The sequence below is a fragment of the Cetorhinus maximus genome, chromosome 4 (genome assembly GCF_964194155.1).
Source record: "Cetorhinus maximus chromosome 4, sCetMax3.hap1.1, whole genome shotgun sequence".
Classification (NCBI taxonomy): domain Eukaryota; kingdom Metazoa; phylum Chordata; class Chondrichthyes; order Lamniformes; family Cetorhinidae; genus Cetorhinus; species Cetorhinus maximus.
The window spans coordinates 11,328,241-11,350,677 of record NC_135882.1 but is presented as its reverse complement, the minus strand read 5'-3'; the positions used below and the strand labels follow the sequence as shown (position 1 = coordinate 11,350,677).

The following is a 22,437-nucleotide window of genomic DNA, read 5'->3' as shown; positions in this document are numbered from 1 at the left end:
GATAGGACACTACAACTTGGATGTGCAGAGAAAGTTGTTAAAATCAAAGGGAATGAGGGAGACCATTTAACCCATCTAAATTACCTGAACTCTAAAATCTCCCATCACAGCAGCAAACTAGCCTTTGAATGACTCTGTTGCTGGATGAAGTTATGAAGAGAAATAATCCCCAACAGCCTTCACCTCAAGGATCTGTATGAAAAACGCACATGTTGCCAGCAGTTTTGTACTGCTCCTGTGATGTATGTCCAAGCTCAGCTTCAGCTAAATACTGCCAATGAGACTTTTGCCATCATTGTGGGCTGATTTTTGCTTTGGGGGGGTGTGCCACAGGAGCTGAGACTGTTTCCAGATCTTGAAACCACCCACATGGAGAAACAGACATTCATTACAATTTTGACTGGGGCATCCCCTTAATCGGCATGGAAACAGATTCCCTGTCCAATTGAAGGGGTGCTGGTAGCTCTGGGAGCTGGAGGGCCAATCTCAAAAATGTAAATAAACCATAGGAAAAGCAGCCAGGCCCTCATTGTGATGTGGAGCGTGAGGGGTTGAGTGGGGGAGGGTGAGAGGTTGGAGGGGGAGGTATCCCTTTACATGGCAGCCTTCAGCTGCACCTACGTCCAGGCAGGCAGGGAGGGCTTGTAGGCATTCCCAGAACACAGTGCCCACCCTTCCTGGACTGCCGCTAGGTGCCCACTTCCAGGTGGTTCAACTACCCCCGTCACATTGGGAAATTGAAAAATCCCAGTCGGCCTCCTTTGATGACTGTTAACACGGCACCTGAGGATGGCTGCCTGCCTCATGGGGACGGGTAGCCTCGCTGGACCCTGAACTCGCCTCCCCCCCAAACCAGCGCTGGGAAACCAGTTCCACAATATATTCTTGCTTTTCTCATTCTTCAATGACAGAAAGTAAAAGAAACGCCAGGAATTACTGGAACAAGTAGGCCTGAGATTACATGAGGCTGAACTGGTAGGAGCGAGGGAGATTACAGTTTCAAGTGAGGGAAACCTGCAACTGACATGATCATTTTAATGGCCTCAAAATGAATCTGGAACATATATTGAAGAAAAGCAGGTCATTGACAAGTGCACTGTTAATCCCAAGGCCAGGACTTTTCCTGTGACTAGTTGACTTTTGGTCACTCTCCAAATTTTCCTGCCCCGCCCACGATGATGTCCGCCTCTGGCCAGAAATACCACCCCATGTTAATATTAAATAGGCTGCCATTACTAAAACACAATTATTGTCTACAAATACATTTCCAATTTTTGGATTTAATGAGTAAAATCTAAAGCACCACAGATGTAAAATTTTAAATTTGGTGTTAATGTTAAAATATGAGTAAAACACCAAGTACATCTGCTCCAACTCGTTCCCTCGTGCTCCTTTTTACACTGGACCCTCTCTTTGTACCAATGATCACTGCGAATGCAGGTAAGCGAAACATTTGAAAGCACCAGTTTTGCTTTATTTGCTTTTTTTTTCCTTTTACACAATTGCAAGAGTAAATTTTACAGATTTCTTTTATTAGTTCATGGGGTGTGAGATTCACTGCCAGGGTCAGCAATTTTTGCCCATCCCTAATTGCCCTTGAGCAGGTGGTGGTCAGCCACTTTCTTGAACCGTTGCAGTCTGTGTGGCGTAGGTACATTCAATGCATTTTTAGGAAGGGTGCTCCAGGATTTTGGCCCAGTGGCTGTTAGGGGACAGTAATATATTTCTAAGGCAACATGGTGTGTGGCTTGGAGGGGAGCTCGCAGGTCTTTTTTAATGGGATGTGAACGTTGCTGGCTAGGCAGCATTTATCGCCCATCCCTAATTGCCCTTGAGAAGGCATGTGGCAAGCTGCCTTCTCGAGCCGCTGCAGTCCAAGTAGTGTAGGTACTGACCTGCTGCCCTTGTTCTTCTAGGTGGTAGAGGTCGCAGGTGTTGTCAAAGGAGCCTTGGTGAGTTGCTGCAGTTGATCTGGCAGATGGTACACACTGCTGCCACTGGGCGCTGGTGGTAAAGGGGGTGAATGTTTAAGGTGGTGGATAGGGTGCCAATCAAGTGGGCTGCTTTGTCCTGGATGGTGTTAAATTTCCTGAATGTTGTTGGAGCTGCACTCATCCAGGCAAGTGGGGAGTATTCCAGCACACTTGCGCCTTGTAGATGGTGGACTGGCTTTGGGGAGTCACGAGGTGAGTTACTCACTGCAGAACACCCAGTCCCTGACCTGCTGCCTTAGCCACAGTATTTATGTGGCTGGTCCAGTTAAATTTCTGGTAACCCCAGGATGCTGATGGTGGGATGAACTCAGTGATAGTGGCATTCGATAACATTAAAAATATTGAGGAATAAAAACACAAAATGCAATAAAGCCAAAAAATTACAGGTACTAAATTCAAGAAAAAATAAGCACCAAAAAAATGCAAATTATTGATTGTCCAGGGACCCAACACAGGAAATGCTTCAAGCCGTTTGCCTTAAGAAACAAGTTTTATTATCAGTTCTGGCCTCTAACAAACAGCAACAATTCATTAAAGTTGGATTATCAAAGTGACAGGAAAAAGATCCAATCTGACATTATTTTGAATATATTTACAATGGAGAATTAATTAAATGTTCCATGTTTGATTACATTAATAGTATTACTCTGAAGCTTGTTTCCAGGATGTGGTTAAAACAATTAAAATGCCTGTCTTTAATTAAAACTCCACTAAATTATTTCAGCATGCAGGGCACACCGTTATCAGAAGCTGAACTAAACATATGTGATGCTTAGCACGTTACCAGAAGCACTGACTACATCCTCTGAAACAACCACCTAGATTTTATGTGCAGTTTACTGCGCATCATTATGTTTTCTGGGAGAATGTGTTCCCCCCACCATGCAGCCGACCAACTCACCTGATGATTGGTTAACTTTGGCTAAAGCCTGGCTTATCTCAAACTTAGAACAATAACATCATGCAACACAGGAGGGTATTCGGCCCATCGTGCCTGTGCCAGCTCTGTGAAAGGGTTTCTGATTAGTCCCACTCCCCTACTCTTCCCCCATACTATGTAAATGTTTCCTGCTCTATCATACATCCAATTCCCTTTTGGAATTTACAATTGAATCTGCTTCCACTGTCCTTTCAGGCAATGCGTTCCAGATAGTAACAACTCATCAAATAAAACTCGTCTTCCTCATTTCCCCTTTGGTTCTTTGCCAATTACCTTAAACCTGTGTCCTCTGGTTACTGAAGTTCTTGCCAGTAGAAACAGTCTCCCCCTACATACCATGTCAAAACCCCCTCATAATTATAAGTCCCCTATTAAATCTCCCCTTAGCCTTCTCTGCTCTAAGAAAAACAATCTCAGTCTCTCCGTATAATTGAAGTCCCTCACCAACCTGGTAAAATCCCCCCAACACACTCTCCAAGGTCTTGATACACTTACAGAAGGTGGCACAATATTCCAACTTAGTCTAACCCTTGAGTTATAAAGGTTTATCATAACTTCTGAGCTCACATTTTGATTGACAGTTTTAAGAGGCTATTAATGAATTAACTTTCTTTGATTTAGTTACTGAATAGAAGTATCTTTGTTTTACTTCAGATTGACTGCTTGAGGGGATTTAAAATCTTTGAATGGGTTTCATGAATGAGAGATTTTTCTTTGGATCAAGTGCGTATGAGTGAGGGCTCTATTAGATTGCTAGAAGTTTATCTTTTCTCATCTCCACATGGCTCCTGAGGTGTCTAGTGGATACTGGGTAAGTGGCTATGGAGGGGGCACGGGGGGTGTGTGAGATGGTATGGAGAGGGCATAGGGTGGGTACGGGGTGAGAGCTAGAGGGCCTAATAGATTTTTACATATATCTACCGGTTGGTGAGCGGGGGCGGGGCCCGCTTGCTGACACGTAAAATGACGCAGGATGGCATCAGGACGCATGGCGCGTCATTCAGAGTTTCCGTTTGGCGGGTGGGCACCCGAGTCGGCTGCGCGCCCAATGACCTGTCAACGGCCAATTAAGGCCATTAACAAAGTAGTTGAAGTCATTAATGGACCTGCCTGTTCAACCTTAAGCAGGCCGGGAGACCTGGCGGGCTTCTGAAAAAACATGAAGCCTCATCCATGAGCAGGATGAGGTTTCGTGAGGATTTAAAAATCTCACAATATTTTAAAATAAAAGTTATGGACATGTCCCAACTCATGTGACAGTGTCACATGAGGGGACATGGCAGGGAAATTTTTTTCTCAGCTTTATTTTAAGTTTAAAATCTGAGCTGATCTCCCTGAGGCAGCACTTAGCCTCAGGGAGATCTGTGCGCGTGTGCGTGAAAGAGCGCACTCCCGGCTGAGGGAATGCCCCCCCACCGCCCCTATAGGGAGCACTTAGCACTTCCTGGCGCACGTCCCACTGGGCAGGCCTTAATTGGCCTACCCACGTAAAATGGTGGTGCCCCCCTCTCCCCCAACTGGGGGCACCGATTGGAAGCCCGCCCGCCCACTCCTGCACCTCCCCCCTGTTGCCCTTTGTAAACTGGCCAAATTCTCAGAAAACTGAGGTGGGCCTTTTAACTAGCCGACCTCAATACCTTTTTTTTTGTGTGGCAGCGTCCGAGTGGCCTCCAGAGGCAACAGGCCCAACTCGATCACGCCCCAGCCTCACCTGAGTGAAAATTGCGTGTGACAGGGCCCTTTCTCCCAAGGCAAGAGATTTCCCAATTGGAGCTACTCACCTTGGTCACGAAAATCCAGCCCTATGCCTCTAAAACTAACGCTCCTGCATCCTTTTTTAACAACCTTATCGCCGTGTCCTACCATCTTCAAAGGTCAGTGTACGGAGACACCCTGCCCTCTGTTCCTGGGCCCTATTTAATATGGTGCTATTTAGCCTATATTGCCTCTCTTCATTCTTCCTCCTAAAACCTAGCACTTCACAACTTCGCTGAAATTTTTCACCTGAAACTCGCTCTTGAGTGGGCACATCATAGATCATAGAGAAAAGCTCCCTATGCAAATTTAGCTAATCCATCAGAGAAGAGAGAAGGAAGTGGAAGTGGCAAATTACCCAGAGGAAAATCAAAAGTGAATGAGCCATTTAGAGATCCCAAAGGGGAGAAATAAATGTCATTCTGACATAAATATTTCAGTATGCATTTAAATATTTTTATGAAAACTGCATGATTTTGTATAAATGCAAATCTCTTAAGGTACTGCTCAAGGTGAATCAGAGATTCTTTAAAGAGAGGTGTTACATCAAATAGTATTATCTTAGATACTAATTTGTTAGCATTGAGGGCCTGGTGTCTTGGGACAAAATCGTTGGGTTCAGCAGTACTTTGCAGGCAGTTCCAAGACCTAAGCTCTCAGAAGGGATTCCTGTGGTTCTGGGAACAGTGGGATCTGGAATGTGTGGAATAGGGGTCCTGGGATTGGGAAGCATTTGAGAAGATAGTGCCTGGAACCATTAGGAGTGCAGATTAAGGATGTGTGAATACTGAAGGAGAATCCTGAGATTAGTACCCACTTCTTTTCGATCAAGGTGGTTGGTACAAAGGGTAAAAAAAAACACCCTAAAAAAGAGCCTTACAAGCTTCTACTCTGCAGACCACCTCTCTTGGGAACACCCTACGGCTCACTCACCATCCAACAGTGCTGAGATTTGGTTCGGCGCGCTTTAAGGACCGCCTACACCAGACTTGCCTCGTCCAACATGCCCAAGGGAAAGCCAGAGGTGGCACAGCTGCGGGAGTTCCACCAAGCACCGCCCACAACATCGTGAACAGCCAGATTGGTAAACATGCCTCCTGTCTCATATCAGGCCCTTCAGTCACACGAGAGCCCACAGAAGGTGAGGGAGCCGCTAAGAGCTCAGCGATGCTGAAATAACCAGGAGTCTACCATCACCTCTTTTCCCGTTATCAGCCAGAGCCAGTCTTTACATTCTTCCTTAAAGCAATTAATGAGTTTTCCAACTTTTATAATCTTTTGATGCAAAACTTCCAGAAATGACGTTCAAAACAGCTTCCCGGTTTTTAATTTTTAAAAATTCTTCTAAATTCCCAACAATAGCCCAGAAGAAAAAAAAAACTACTAAACTTCCGACGTTTCCTTTGAGAAAGGAGTAGTCAATTCTCGATAAATAACCTTACTGAAAAGTCAGATTTTTAAAAAAGCGCTGCAGCTAATCAGGAGTGTGTTGGAAGAAGATCCGTTCTGACCTACTTGGAAATTTAATAATATTTTAAATGACACCTGTCTGAAATAAGTGGTTGAGAATTTAACCTCGAGTTTGGTTGAAAGGCTCTTGAAAGAAAGGACTTGCATTTACACAGCCCCTTCCGGAACCTTCAAATCGCTTCCCAGTCGGCTGAGTGTATTTTGAAGGACGGGGGCTGGATTTTCATTCCGGAGGCGGGTAGCGGGAGTCGGGAAATTTCCCAGCTTGGCCCGCCCGCCTCCGGAGGAAATGCCAGCAAACAAGGGATTTTCGTTCTGGGTGGGGTGCCGGTGCTAACTGGATTCGGGCATGTCACCCCCCCGGAAAGGGTTTAGAGGCAGCCACAAGGGCTGGAGGGTGCCCAAGGCGGGTGGTTTAAAAGGCCCAACTTGATGCTCTGAGACTTTGTCCCATTTGTAATACTGACAACAAAAGAACAACCCTCTCACCCTCGCCCTTCGCACCCCCCCCCCCCCCCCCCACCCACCCACACACTTCCCATGCCCCTCCATGTCAACTCATGCTCCCATCCACCCCCCAATGGCTCCTCCTACCCTCCATGTCAAGCAATGTTCTTCCATGCCCATTCACCCACTGTACACCCTGTACCAAACAAATGAACACTATAGTAACAACAGGATGGCTGAAAAAATCTTTTTAAAAATGTCATTCATTCATAACTTTCTGCTTTCTTAAAAAAACTCCTTTCAGGAGAGCCCTGTAAAAGTGATCATCATCCAGCCCCTTTAAAGTATCAATAGCTGAAGCTGCAAGCATTGAAACCTCCTTATCTTGTGTCAACAAATATTGTGCAATCGGCAGAATAGATCGCAGAGCAAGAGCTGTCAATCAAGCAATGTTTTCCCTGGAGCAAAGCTGTTTCAACAGATTAATGGATGTCTGTGCTCTCAGCCTAGGATGCATAATGAGGTTTGGTTGATAGCCCAGGCATCCATTATTCTGTTGAATCAGGAAAAACAAAGTTTGATTGACAGCTCTTGCTTTGTGATCTAATCTGTCAATTGCACAATATTTGTTTGCACAAAATAGAGAGGTTTCAAGTGTTTGCAGTTTCTGCTATTGATAATTAAAAGGGTCTGGATGATTAACACTGTTAAGGCTGTGGTGAAAGGAGTTGTTTTAAGAAAGTTGAAAGTTACGAATGAAAGGGTTTTTTTAAAGCATTTTCACACATCCTATTGTTACTAAAGGAGTCATTGGTTCTATACAGAATGTATAGTGGGTGAGTGGGCATGGAAGTGTCATAGATTGGCATGGATGGTAGGAGGGAGCAATGGGGGCGTGGGCAGAGGGGCATAGTTTGTCACAGGGGCATGGGGGTAAGACCACATGAACTTACCTTTCAAAAGGTTCCCACATCCAGACTACGGTAGAATTTTACAGCCCCTCCCGCCAGTGGGATTTTCCAGTCCCACCGAAGTCAGTTGGGTTTTGAATGGTTTGCCGCATGTTACGGTCCTGCCCTTGCCACAACGGGGCCGCAAAATTCCACCGTATGGTTCACGACATCTCTGAGGGTCCATGAACCATGAGCCCTTTAAAAACTAGCCTGGCTTGGTGAAAATTGTGGGGGGGACTAGGAAACGCCCGCCGTTGTTATGGAGCTGGCCTGGTTGGGGTTGCAGGGTTCGGGCTCACGACCTGCACCAGCCCACGCACCTTTAACCCGCACTGGTGAAAACTGGGGGGGCGCCAGGAGTGGGGTTGGAAATCCCGGAAATTGGGACCCGGCCACCATTTTTTCACCACCGCCGAGTCTCCCTGGCCCCGTGAAAATCCAGCCCATAGTCTCTGCTGTAATATAGGGAAACATAAAATATTTTCAGGCATTGAGGTCCCATAGACAACAGTGAGATAAATTATCAATGAAACTATCGTCAGCGATGTTAGTTGAAGGATAAATATAGGCTAGGACCATCAGGAAGAGCTCCCTGCTCTTCCTCGAACAGTGCTGTGGAATCTTTAACATCCACCCTCAGTGGATTGTCAGCCCTGGTTACTTGCTCAAGTTTCTCGAGCGGGACTTGAGCGATGACATTCTTGCTCAGAGGCGAGAAGCCTAAAAGCTTTGGACTTGCAAGGGGGTGAAATTTCTTGAAGCATGTCCCACTCCACCACCCCTACTTTGGCTGAAACACCAATTGTACATTGGCGAACAGAGACATCTGTGCTGCTGGTGCGTTCCCCAGCTCCATCCCACCCCTGGGTCATTATCCCGAGGGCCTCTCCCCCTCCACAATGGTGCCCCAGCTGCTGAAGGGATTACTTTTTTTTTAAATTAAAAAAGTTTGAGATCGCGGGCGACTCCCGCTGCTTCTCCTGCGCTGGTGGACCTCCAAGATCCCACCCGCTGTCCTTACTTGGGTGGCGAGTCCACCCTCGCGTCATTATTTGACCAATTTGGGGCAAATACCTGGAATGGGTGGGTTATCTTATGAGCAAGGATTGCACGGGCTAGGCTTGTACCCGCTGGAGTTTAGAAGTATAAGAGGCGACTTGATTGAAACATACAATATCTTGAGGGGTTTTGACAGGGTGGATGTGGAGAGGATGTTTCCTCTTGTGGGAGAATCTAGTACCAAGGGCCACTGTTTAAAAATAAGGGGTCGGCCATTTAGGACAGTGTTTGAGGAGAAACTTTTTTCTCTCAGGGGGCTATGAGTCTTTGGAACTCTCTTCCTCAAAAGGCTGTGGAAGCAGCCTTGGAATATGTTTAAGGCAGAAGTAGATAGATTCTTGATAAGCAAGGGGGCAAAAGGATATCAGGGCTAGGCAGGGGGGTGAGGTTGCAATCAGATCAGCCATGATCTTATTGAATGGTGGAGCAGGCTCGAGGGGCCGAATGGCCTACTCCTGCTCCTAATTCGTATGTTTTGTGTGTCGGATAAATCAGAGAGGGATGACTGTTTCCAGCGTGGGCTCCTGACCCCCATTTGGCAATGACTTGGGGGGGTCCCTCAAACCTACAGGGAAATTTCTGCTCAGGGTTTCCGCAAAATTAATTGCGGTGAAGTCGGAGAAATCATGGGGGAATGGACACCTCAGCCTGGGAAGGTAAGCTACCATTGTTTATTTTTAATTCACTCACGGAAGGTGGGCTTCGCTGGCTGGGCCAGCATTTATTGCCCATCCCGTGACGCCCTGGAGAAGGCGGTGGTGAGCTGCCTTCTTGAACCGTTGCAGTCCATGTGGTGTAGGTACTCCCACAGTGCTGTTAGGGAGGGAGTTCCAGGATTTTGACCCAGTGACAGTGAAGGAACGGCCGATATATTTCCAAGTCAGGGATGGTGAGTGACTTGGAGGGTAAGTTCCAGGTGAAAACCCAGATGTTTCTGCCAGCTGAGGCAAGAGAAAATCAGCAAGAGGAGTCTCCTATAGGGCAATAAGTGTGCAAATTGCATTTGTTTAAGGCAGGGAAGTACCAGATCAATACATCAAATGAGGTACTGGAAGCCAGCCATATAAAGCATAAAAGGCATGCATGCCATTGTGCAAATTAAATTATTCAGCCCTGCCAATAACAGAGAATTTCATTTTTACGTAATTGTGTATTTTGAAATAATTTTATAAGCATTACAAATTATAATTTTTATCCCTCTGAGAAGGAATGCAATGCATTTAATTACATTTTTATAATACGCCCATGCTGTTGTACACGGTTAGTCGGAGAATAAGTGCCTCTCTTACTTGTCTCTGCTTTCTTCAGGTTGCTGTTTCACAGAATCAGAGAATGATACAGCACAGAAGGATGCCATTCAGCCCATCATGCCTGTGTTGGACCTTTGAACGAGCTGCCCAGTTAATCCCATTCCCCTGCTCTTTCCCCATACACATGCAAAATCTTCCTATTCCCTGATGATATATTTCTTGTCTCCTCTCTTTTGCTCCTCTGTTAATCTTCCCTTGTGCCTCTCCCTGGGAGCTGATAATAGTGGTATTATCACTGGACTAGTATTCCAGAGACCCAGGGTAATTCTCTAGGGAACCTCCGTGTAAATCTCACCACAGCAGATGGTGAAATTTGAATTCAATAAAAATCTGGAATTAATAGTCTGATTGAAACCATTGCTGATTGTTCATCTGGTTCACTAATGTCCTTTAGAGAAAGAAATCTGCTGCTCTTACCTGGTCTATTCCCCCAGACCCACAGCAATGTGGTTGACTCTTAAATGCCCTCTGCCCTAGCTGGCACTAGCCAGTGATGCCCACATCCCATGAACGATTAAAAAAAACTTTTTGTTTCTCTCATAGAATCAAGAAGAGGCCATTTGGTCCCTGTGCTGGCTCTCTGGCTCTTTGCTAGAGAAATTCACATAGTGCCACTCCCCTGCCTATTCCCCGGAGCTCTGCAAATGTTTCCTCCTCCTTGCCCCCTTCTGCTACTTAGGTGTCAGCTGTTGTTCAGTAACACTCTCACCTGAGTTAGAAAGACGTAGGTTCGAAACCTAAGCACAAAATCCAAGTTGACCCTCCAGTGAGGTACTAAATGGGTGCTGCACTGTCAGAGATGCCACCATTCAGATGCAATGTTAAACCGAGATCCCATCTACCCTCTCAGGTGGATGTAAATGATTCTGTGGTGTCCTGCCCAATAGCTATCCCTCAACAACCTCGATTCAACAGATTATAAGGTCATTATCACATAAGCATTTGTGGGAGCTTGCTGTGCGTATGCTGTTGTATTTCCCTAGGGTCTATATTTCAGAAGTACTCAATTTGCTGGAAAGCACTTTGTGACATCCTGAGGTTGTCTAAGGTGTTGTCTGAATGCAAGTCTTTCTCCTCGTGCAAAACTACAGTCTGTGGTCTTTAGAGCTTCCTTGACTGAGCTTTACATGCTAGGCTGAGACCCATTGCTCCCCAGGCTGTGAGACTCAGCCTAAAGTGTTTCTGAACTCCCCCCTCCAACTGCACATCAAGATTTCCAGTAGGAGCTGATCTTGTTCATGGTGGGGGCGTTTCATTCTACTCGAAGACTTTCCACAGTTGTACATTCCCATTCAATCTTGCCCTTCAGTCTATGGTTAATGGCCACCAATGGTTGAGCATGCATACTTCCAAGACCTAAATATAAAGGGCAAGGTTTTCCAATGAGCTGCAGCGCCTGACTGTCCGGCTCCAATGGGGGTCAGAAGACGGCACTGTGTCACCCACCTGCGATTTTCTATGAATTGGCCAGTTAGTGGCCAGGGAGAGGATTTGCTGTCCAATTAAGGATGGCAGGCAAGCTCTGGTAGCTAGAAGGCCAAAAAGAGACTCTCCAGCTCAGAAGCAGCGGCAGGCTGCCTTTGCAGGTAAATGAGGGAGTCAAGATGGAGGTACCTCTCTCCAACTTTTTCACAATTTAAAATAAAAAAACGCCCTCCGCAGCCTGGCTGTCATTGTTGGGGAGAGAGGCAGAGAGGGGCAGAACTGCTCAGCATGGCAGCCTGTGGCTGCCGCTTGAAGCCTGGAAGTCGGAGAAGGCCTCTCAACCTACCTGGAGTGTTGACACCCGCCCTGGCCTGCCACAGCTGCCCTGTTTTACAGTGCCTCCGGGGACCTGGAAGGGCTCTGGAAAGTTCTAGTCAGCTTCCAACAACAGGCTTTAATAGGCCTTGAATTCGTTGAAAAGGCCACCCACCACTAGCGGGCGATTAGCCCTGCCGCCCATCCATCTCATCCACAGGATAATGGCCTTGGGGGCAGGAATCGGCACAATAGCCAGCCGTGTGAAATACTGCCCCCAGCCGCCTCCATGCCTGCCATCATCAGGGCTGAAAAACTCAGCCCGTGGTTTCACGCTATTTCCAAAGCCACTTCTGTCAACAGCCTCTCCTTCTATAAAGCATGGCTGAATTCCTTCTCTTGGACCTCAATTATTTTGTGGAATTCAGAGCTGGCAAAAACAATGGCAAGCTAATTTAGAGAGGCCAAGTGACTAATTGCTGGATGGCTAAGGTTATTAATTTCATTATTGCCATTAAGGTCTGATTAATGCTCAAATTTACTGCTATATCAAAAGTGAAAAAAATAGTCCTTTTGATGATAAAGCATATAAAATCAGCAGTTACTACTAATTTGCCACACCAAAAAAAAAATGTTGAACAATACCAAGAGGGCAATCAGCTCTGCGTTTGAATTAACGTTGATCTACCCTCTCATTAACGCATCAATTGGCGCAGATAAGCTGCTCATGAGAAATATGAAGTGGCCAATTCTAATTGGAAAGATCAGCCCAAACATAATCTATGCTGAAAAACAAAGGATACCAGAGTGGCAACTTCATGCTGATTTGCATTTAAGTGTATTTTCCACTAGCTGACCAGATATCTGTGTTTCCTCTGCAACTATAAGTATTGTGGGGTGGGACATTAGGCGTGTGCAAGTCATGCCCTTTGAGTTTGCACCATTTTCCAGGGACAGGGACATTTAAATATTTTGGATGGGTCCTCACACCATTAAGACCACAGCCATCCTGTCCTTATTCTTATATTTCCATTCTAAACCTTTGAGTCTCCAGTTATAATGGAAGCTCCCTATGTAAACTTGTCACACTGTAATTAGGGCCTCCCACCAGCGGTGCTGCTGTACCTGAATGTGGCTGCAGAATAAGCTCACCTTGGCACTCTTTGGACACTTAACATCCCTGTTTACTCATTCAGAATCACCCTTTTCCTCTTGCAATTAATATCCTTTTCGGTTGCTTTATTGTTAAGGGTGAGAGGCTAGTTGTCTTCAATTCCAAAGATTTTCCCTAAAATGAAGGTTAACATGGACCAGGTAGAACATATTGCATATAGGAGGATAAAATAGATGGGCGTGACTTTGTGAATGGCATTGAAATACCTTGGGGTAAGAGGGATTTAAGGATTTTAGTGGATTCAACATTAAACATGTCCAATGCCTCTAGCACAGCTGACAAAGCTAAAAGAATGTTGAATTACATCATCAAAAGAGTAGAGTACAAGACAGAGGAAATCAGGTTCAAACTGACAACGCGCTAGTCAAACTACACCTTGAGTAGCATGTCCAATTCTGGTCACGGAGACACTAGGGAGACAATGGAGCCCTGGAGGCAACTCGGGGAAGATTCCTCGCTTCAGAAGGTTTTTGGCCTTGAAAGGTGGTGAAAGAGGTGGCTTTATATAAATATATAAGATAGTGAAAGATACAGGGGAGATAAGTCTGGAATAAGGTGTCAAACTAAACTGTGACAACAAAGGAAGAGGACACAGCTTCAAACTATTAAAAGGAAAGTTTAGGACTAATGTCAGAAAATTCTTCTCAAAAACAGTGATCAACTCAAGGCACTGTCATTAGCATAGCAGGATCCATTTAATTTAATTGATATTGTAAGGGGTGGGGGCTGTAGGGGGATCATTTTGACTTTGTGCAGTAGTTTATAACAGCAATAACAAATCAGCAGCTTTTAAATCTCCCTCGATCTTCATTTACAGTGAAGTCAATAGAAATTAAAATTGGGGAAGATTAAAGCCAGCAGTCGGCTTTCTACACCCTGTTTTCTACTATCGCCCAGTTAAATGGCAGAGGGTGGGGGGAGGCCACAGAGGAGTGTTTGAGTTGTGACCCCTGTGTCGCTTGCGAATCCTTCCGCAACATTGCACCTAACTTCCTGCCAGCCAGATTCCCAGGGCCTGAGTGGAACAGTGGCAAGGGAAAGTACAGCGACGGAATGAGAAGAAGAAACTCAATCAAAGTTAACCCCTAGGATTTTTCTGAATAGATGAGCCAAAGGTGGGTGAAATGGTCTTCCTCATCAAAAAATGAAACTTTATTCATGACTATTCATTCACGGAGTGTGAGCATCACTGGCAGGGTCAGCATTTATTTTGAGTCTCTGAGAAGGCTGTAGTGACTCATCTTCTTGGACATAACTGCGTAACTTTCTAAGCCATTTCAGAGGGCCATGAAGACTCAACAACATTACTGAGAGTCTGGAGTCACATATAGACCAGGCCAGGTAAGATCAGCAGGTTTCCTTCCTGAAAGGACATTGTTGAACCATATGGGTTTTTGTTTAAAATGACAATCCACATATTTCATGGTCACCATTGAATATCATTCAATATCACCATCGCTGATATTATATTTTTATTCCAGATTTTAGGTAATTGATTGAATTTAAAATCACAAACTGCCATGGTGGGATTTGAATTTATGTCTCTCAGATCACTAATCCAGGTCTTTGGGTTACTAAACACCATGCTACTGCCCCTGCATTACTGCATCTACCTGGTGGTCTGGTATGGAGTTCCAAGTTATTTATTCTCAATTATTAACTAAATATGGACAAGACACGGCTACTAACTCTGGATCCTCACCACTGACTACACCACGCTCCCTGGTTACTATCTCAGGCAGAAACTAAACTGTTCACAAACTTGACATCCTTTTCCATCCTGAGCTGAACATATGACCATCTTCACCACCACTGAGACTGCCGACTTTTATCTCTGTAACATTGTTTGCCTCCACGTGCCGCTAACACTTCATGCATGCTTTAGTCACCCATAGACTCAAATGACTTGCCAGCCTCCCATCCTCCCCTCGCCACAAACTTCGGCTCACCTAAAATTTTATAGCCCGCTATACAATCTGCACCAAGTCCCACTCACCCATCATTCCCCAATCCTCACTGACATGCAATGGCTCCGGGATCCTCGACATCTCTACCTACAATTCTCATCTCTAATCTCTGCCATTTCTACATGTCCACCCCGCCCGCCGACATGCCAACCCCCCACCCCACCCCTCAACTGCTCCCAGAACCCTCCATTCCTCTGACTCCAGCTTCTCCCGCCTTCTACCACACGATAGGCAGTCAGGTCTTCGGAAGCTCTGCAATTCCTTCCCTAAACTCCTCAATTTTTCCATGTTCTTCTTTGTTAAGACCCACCTCAAAACCCGCTCCTTTGGCCATGCCTTAAGTTACCCCTTCTAATGTCTATTTTGAATGATATGCTGATAAGTTTGGATGAAAAAGGGTGGGAGGCAACTCATGTGCAGCATAAATGCTGGCACTGACCAGTTAGGGTGAATGGCTTGTCTGTGCTCTGGAGCCTATATGGTTTCTCCACCATGTGTTTTTCCTGACACATCTGTGGTGCACTTTAGGATAATTTTTCCACATTGCAGGTGCTTTATGAATGCATGCTGTGTTGTTGCCAAGTTTTGTGTTGGCTTCCATCATTGGCTATTCTTCAAGGTCCTTGAGTTGCTTCCTTTGTAATGGACTCCAATATTTATTTGCATTGTAAATGGCAAACTCAGAACAGCACATCTGCCAGGTGCAATGAGAGAGATTTCTTTTACAAGAGTACAAAGTTCAGGGAAAAAGATTTGCATTTATATAGCACCTTTCACAACCACAAGGCATCTCAAAGTGCTTTACAGCCAATTAAGTACTTTTGACGTGTAGCCACTGTTGTAATGTGGGAAATGCAGCGCCCATATATGCACAGCAAGCTCCCACAAACAGCAATGTGATATTGACCATATAATCCCTTAGTTGATTAAAGAATAAATATTGGCCAGGACACCAGGGATAACTCCCTTTTTCTTCTTTAAAATAGTGCCATAGGATCTTTTCTGTCCACCTGAGAGAGCAGATGGCAGTCTCAGTTTAAAATCTCAGCACCTCCAACAGCGCAGCACTCCCTCAGTAAACCACCAAAGCAATGGCCTTGGCCTTTGTGCTCGAGTCCTGGAGCAGGACTTGAACCCGCAATCTTCTGACTTATAGGTGAGATTGAGGCACAACTGACACAAATAAATGGGTTATCCTGACCACCTTCATCATACTATCATCAGGATAAAAAGGGTTGGAATGCTATCAGCATTCCAAAGTTTATTTGGAATAATCACAAGAAAGGGAAAACCTTTAAAAGAATATTAAAATTGACTTCTAACTCTGTTGTACATTTGATTTTTAAAGAATGGGCACAAATTATGAATCCTGCATAAGTTATCAAAATGAGTGCTATCTATTATGTATCATGCAATGGAGAAACTCAAAACACAGTGTCCAAATTAGATGTGATTGCGCAATTGGACAACATTTGCTAAATAATCCTCAGTGCGCTACGAATCATGCTGACAACCAATTTAAGATTAACGGTCGGGCTTGCAGTGTGATGCATTTATATGTACTAGAAGCTACATATATTAATACACAGGGCCCTGTTCTTTGCAGACAGGAAGTACATGTACACACATTGTGCCCGTTTCAACCAAAAAGAAAGCGACTGGTTCATTCCCCAGGGCAATGTCTTGACCAATCAGAGTCAAGCTGCCTGGTTTAAATTTCAAACAATGCTTGGCAGTTAACTGCCAGTCACCATCAACTGGTGCATCCTCCATGGCAACGCCTCTACCCATCAGAGTCCACTTGCGAACCAATCAGCACTCTCTTCTCATACAGTGTAAATATGTTGCTCCCCCCCCGAAATTGTTATTTTCTTGCAAATTGTCCTGATGGAGCCAAAAGGTTTCGACAAAAATAAGTCTCTCTTTCAGCGATAATGAAGAATCTGTAGAACTGACGTTACACAATCAGTTTCATATGTCCTTTCCAATTGAAAGTTCAAAGTTGTTTTTGAACTAGTTTTGTTGCCAGCTTTCAACTCCGAGCAAAACCTAAAAGACAGCACTTTACACGGCTCCTGAAAAAGTACATTTTCATGTATCAATAAAGCTCTGGAGGATACTCTGATTGTTTGGTATTATGAGCATGTGTGCAATCAAGCATTGCAAAATAGCTGAGCAGATCAGTACAGTGGCTTGTGTAGCGTGTCGAGGATTTAACAGTGACATTTGTGAGAGACAATATAGCAATGAGGGATGCAATGTGTGATTTAGACAATCCGGAAATTGATAGCTTTATAGCAAGAAAAGTAAAAATCCAATAATCCCCTCCGCAAGGTGCAATTCAGTTGTGAAAAATGTAAAATTGTTAATATTCTAATCCTGGATTTTGCCACTAACAATTTTATTGTACCTGTGCTTTATTCTTTAAGTAGCGTAAAAGGGAAAGATTATAGAGTTCTAATAATAGATGGGCTGTGCTTGCATCTGAGTCTTAACTGTTGTTCTAACTTGACTGCCAATAGGTGAGTTTTACTAGATCCTGGATGAACAGTTAGGTGGAGTATTGTCTGGTGGTAGAACACTCCTTCACAAGGTAGAAGGTTAAAAGCTAACGAAGTTAGGCCAACTACATGCCCAGCCCCCAGAAAATAACCTACAGCCAGTCACTCACTCAACACCAGAGCCAATAACCAATGGCCCCGGCCTCCTCCAGAGAGGCAATCATGGTTGGATTGCCGTTCCATTCTAACTCTTCCAAACCTGGACAGGGCTCCACATTTCTTGCCGGGTCTTCCGAGCCCGGTTTCTCCAGAAATACGGAGTGCAGCGCCCTTCAGAACTCCATCAAAGCGCTGTAGGGTCAGGGGGAAGACAAGACATGCCCTCTTTTTACGGCATTAGTATGGTGAGTTTAAAGGTCTGGTGTGAATAGTGAATCAGTGAATGAATGAATGAGTGAATGGGTAGGGTGGTAGTGTGGGTAGGTGGGTGAATGGTAGGGTGGCAGATGGGTGAGGTGGCATGTGGGTAGGGTGGCATGTGCGTAGGGTGGCAGGTGGGTATCAGAGTCAAGCTGCCTGGTTTAAATTTCAAACAATTCTTGGCAGTTAACTGTCAGTCACCATCAACTGGTGCATCCTCCATGGCAACACCTCTACCCAATAGAGTCCACTTGCGAACCAATCAGCGCTCTCTTCTCATACAGTGCATGGCAGTGGACTGTGAAATAGGACACATCACTCACAGCACTGGTTGGTGGTGGGTGGTTAGGGCGGCAGGTGGGTAGGTGACAGGTTGGTAGGGTGGCAGATTGGTGAGGTGGTAGATAGGTAGGGTGGCAGGTTGGTGAAGTGGCAGGCGGGTCGGGAATAGTCAGGTCAGGGCAGGAGGGGTAATCGCGTAGGAAGCTAGACAGGTTGGATCGGGAGGTAGTCAAGTGATCAGGTGGTGGTTGCATGGTCAGCGGGGGGGGGGATTACTCAGATGGTTGGGGGAAGTAGCTGGGCTGGGTAGAATAGGGGGCGGTAGTCCAGGTTCGGGGGGGTAGTCAGGTGGTCTGGGTGGGTAGTTGGGTTGGGCAGGGTCGGGATATAGCCCAGGTTCAGGATGGTGGGGGGGCTTCAGAGTGGTAGTTGGGGCATTCTGGGGGGTGATTGGGTCAGGTAGGGTCGGCGGTGGTGGGGTGGGGCGGGGGAGGGGTTAGTCCAGGTTCGGGGGGCTAGACAGGTGGTCAGAGTGGGATTAGTCGGGTCAGGTAGGGCCCTCCAGGAATATGTCCAACCAAAGTTGGCAACCCTATCCCAGCCCTTTGGGTGGAAGGTAACAGGACTGGGTATCTAAGAGTGAAACGTAAGAGTGGATCCAAAAACACAAAACTCTTACCTTTTCACCAAAAAACGTGTGTGCTTCTCTGCTTAGCTATCTTATAACATTCTCAGAATTACAGTATCTCAGAGATTCGATGCTCATGCACTCCATGAAGCATGACCAGGCTTTCCCTGATCATGAGGTGGTAGAGCTATAAATGTGACGTGGTTTTATATCTGTCACTTTGTAGGACCACAGGGTGAACTTGAAGTGCAGCATTGAATGGGATGAGAAATGAAAAGAAAAAGAACTTTATTTAAAACTACTCTGTTGCTCTTAGCTCTTTTTAATTAAAACAATTATAATAGGGATTTATTTTTACCTGGTGTCCACAGAACGATTATTGTAACAAATTTGTTTGAAAGGAGTTATATACTCATTGAGCTGACTAAGGCTTTTTTAACTAAAGATGTCTCATGAATGTGTACACTGATATTTATTTTTCCAGCATTTCCATAAACCATGATTTTTTTAATGCAATTGTTTGTTAGTATAAGCCACACGAAAGCTACAGTGAAGCGCATGATGAGTACTCCGACTGTCTGGAGTCTTCATTCCAAAATACAGACCCTGGCAAGCAGTGCGGAAACATGTACTTTAAGAAGGAAATCTGCTGTAAGTGAAAAATACATTTTTAAGCACAGATTGTTGGAGCAAGATCTGGCATTAAATCACTGAATATTCAGGGCACAAAATTCATCTACTCTTTCAGTACACTCCCCCTGCATTTCTGGCCCTCAAAGGCTCTTGGCAGATCCTTTTGCAGCTGGTAAAAGCGGGTATACCGGGCATTACCATGGTAACTTTGAGGTCCACCTAGGGTCAGGTCCAGGATTGTGGCCTTAGGGCTGCCAATGATCTACCTGGCAATCTTTTTTTCAAAGTTTTGAAGCCTTTCAAAGTCTTGTAAGGAGGCTGTAAGGGCATCTTACAGAAACTTCCAGGACCACCTAACAACTCTGTTCAGGCACTTAGGACAATATTGTCAGCCACTTTTGTAGGGTTGCCAACCTTCCAGGATTGACCTGCAGTCTCCAGGAATTGACGTTCAATCTCCAGGACACTGCTGTGTGCAACCCTGGAGAAAAATTGTTGGGACAGTAAAAAATGATTGGGTTTTTTGTCATCCTTCTTTGAACATTTCACTTTACCAGATATAAAAATATTGAAAACAGGGTGAGGGAGGGTAGCGGGGGGGGTGGGGGGGTGGGGGGTGGGGGTGGAAAGGCTCTTTGTCAAGCTTCATCCAATTGGGTAATGAGTCATTTTACTTTCCAGTTGGCGTAGGAAAGCAGTGCCTCACAAGGTTGGGTATGTTGGCTAAAAACAAAAAGCTAAAAGCTACTGCGGATGCTGGAAATCCAAAACAAAACAAAAACAGAATTACCTGGAAAAACTCAGCAAGTCTGGCAGCATCGGCGGAGAAGAAATCAGTCAACGTTTCGAGCCTCCATGGCCCTTCGGCAGAACTGCAGCATAGTTTCAACAGTTTCTCCCTTGTTGAAACTATGCTGCAGTTCTGCCGAAGGGCCATGAAGGCTCGAAACGTTGACTGATTTCTTCTTCGCCGATGCTGCCAGACTTGCTGAGTTTTTCCAGGTAATTCTGTTTTTGTTTTGTTTTGGGTATGTTGGCTGACTAATGGCAGGAGCGTGGGGGCAAGTCATGTGATGAAACCTCCTGGGTAACATTTAGATAGAGTTGGCAACCCTACACTTTGTGGCTGAGAGGTGGCATCCCAGATGGAGCCGGGCACAGCTTGGCTGTGCAAACTGAAGGACTTGCTTCATGAGCTTTGGTGGGGCTAGAGGTGGAGGGCAGGGACAGGCACACAGGTCAAGGTGTGCTTCCCCGCAGAGTCTTGGGGCCTCTATCTTTAGTCCAGCTGTTTTAAAGTGTCGCTGTTTTGCACTGAAGGAGCTAGATGCCAATTACTAAGAAAGCATGAAAATATCCTTACATTAGCATCTACACTTGCCTGGAATTATTGCTATAGTTTAAGAAAGGTGAGCTGGATGTTATCAATACTGGTTGGAAACTAGGCGAACTTAAGTTGTACCAAGTATCATAATCTCACTTACAACACTCAGTAGGATGAAAAAAATGAAGCAATTTTTATTTCTTAACCACAGATTGGCAGTATTTTTTAAGCCTTTTCAGCAATAGACATTATCTAAAGCAAGCAGCCAATTGTAGGGACATTGAACATTGTAGAGTTTATCGATCCAGTGATTAGTCAGCTTCATGGACCTGAGGTTCACAAGATCCAGGGGAAAAAAAATGCTGAGCAAAAGCACTATGGTATTTAATATAAAAACAGAAAGTGCTGGAAAAGCTCAGGAAAGAGAAACAGAGTTAACATTTCAAATCCAAAATGACACTTTTTTTGATTCTTTCATGGGATGTGGGCATCGCTGGCAAGGCCAACATTTCTTGCCCATCCCTAATTGTCCTTGAACTGAGTGGATTGCTAGGCCATTTCAGAGGGCAGTTAAGAGTCAACCACATTGCTGTGGATCTGGAGTCACATGTAGGCCAGACCAGGTAAGGACAAGGGATTTCCTTCCCTAAAGGGACATTAGTGAACCAGATGTTTTTTTAGGACAATCAATGATAGTTTCATGGTCACCATGACTGAAACTAGCTTTCAACCATAGTTTTTTTCCAGAAGTGCTGAAGAAGTCATAGTGGACTCGAAACGTTAACTCTGTTTCTCTCTCCACAGATGCTGCCAGACCTGCTGAGCTTTTCCAGCATTTTCTGCTTTTATTTCAGATCTCCACCAACTGCAGTTTTATTTTTCTTCCACAATGGTATTTGTTATTTGATGCTGTTGACTGTTGCCATTTGCAACTGGTTTATCCAGAATATGCCAAATTTGCTTTTAAGCATCTTGCAATTTGCAGATTGTTTCCATTTAATCGCATTTTTATCCCTCTATGGGGCTTTCTACCATCAACACTTTATCTATCAAGAAAGATAAAGCTCAACCACAGTCAATCTTCTCCTGTGATTATGTAAAAATAGATGTGCTTCTGCAAGGGCAGGACTGATCTACTCAATTCTTCCTTGCCAGTGTTCACCCCACTGCAATGCACTGCTTAATCCATCATTTGGGACCAAGAATCAGCCAAACTTATACGTTGTACAATGAAGGTGGGACACAAAGAGAGGTCACGTACAAAGGCTGAAATTCCAGCTGCTCAAAAGACAATCCACGTGAACAGCCGTGGTATATCAGTGAAATGCAATGAAAATGTTACAAAGGAAAATGTTACACAGAGTCAGGCCATTCGGTCCATCTAGTCTGTGTCAGTGCTTACCCTCTAAGCGAGCAACTCATTCTGTTCAGCAGGTGACTGCGAACGTGGAAGGAAAGCCAAAGAGGTGAAATGGATGGAACCAAACTTGGGTCAAAAGCCTCTAAAACGTTGTAAAGAGCAGGGGAAAGATTGAGAGAAATACCAAAGTTTTGAGGTTTTAAAAAAAATGCTACAATAGGAGGCTGCACAATCAGTCCTGATTTTAACAACTGTGAATTGGAGTCGCAGATTTAGGAAGAACCCCAGAGGAACATTCAGGGGATCAACAGCACTTTTGATAAAATTCAAGAAAGTCTGTAATGTAATGCAAATGGATCGTGGGTTAGCGATGCAGGTGCTTTCTCTCATTCTGCAGTGTGAGAAGACTGAGCCCAGATAGGAGGCTATTTTTCAATTCTTACATGCTCTACTGTAACTCTGCTTTCAGGCAATAGAACT

At 45.0% G+C, this 22,437-nt stretch overlaps 1 protein-coding gene across 6 annotated transcripts in view; it reads right to left on the bottom strand.

Moving 5' to 3' along the window:
- ofcc1 (orofacial cleft 1 candidate 1) overlaps positions 1-22,437 on the bottom strand; it is a 322,374-nt gene that overhangs the window by 216,798 nt on the left and 83,139 nt on the right. The gene's annotated exons all lie outside the window — the stretch shown is intronic.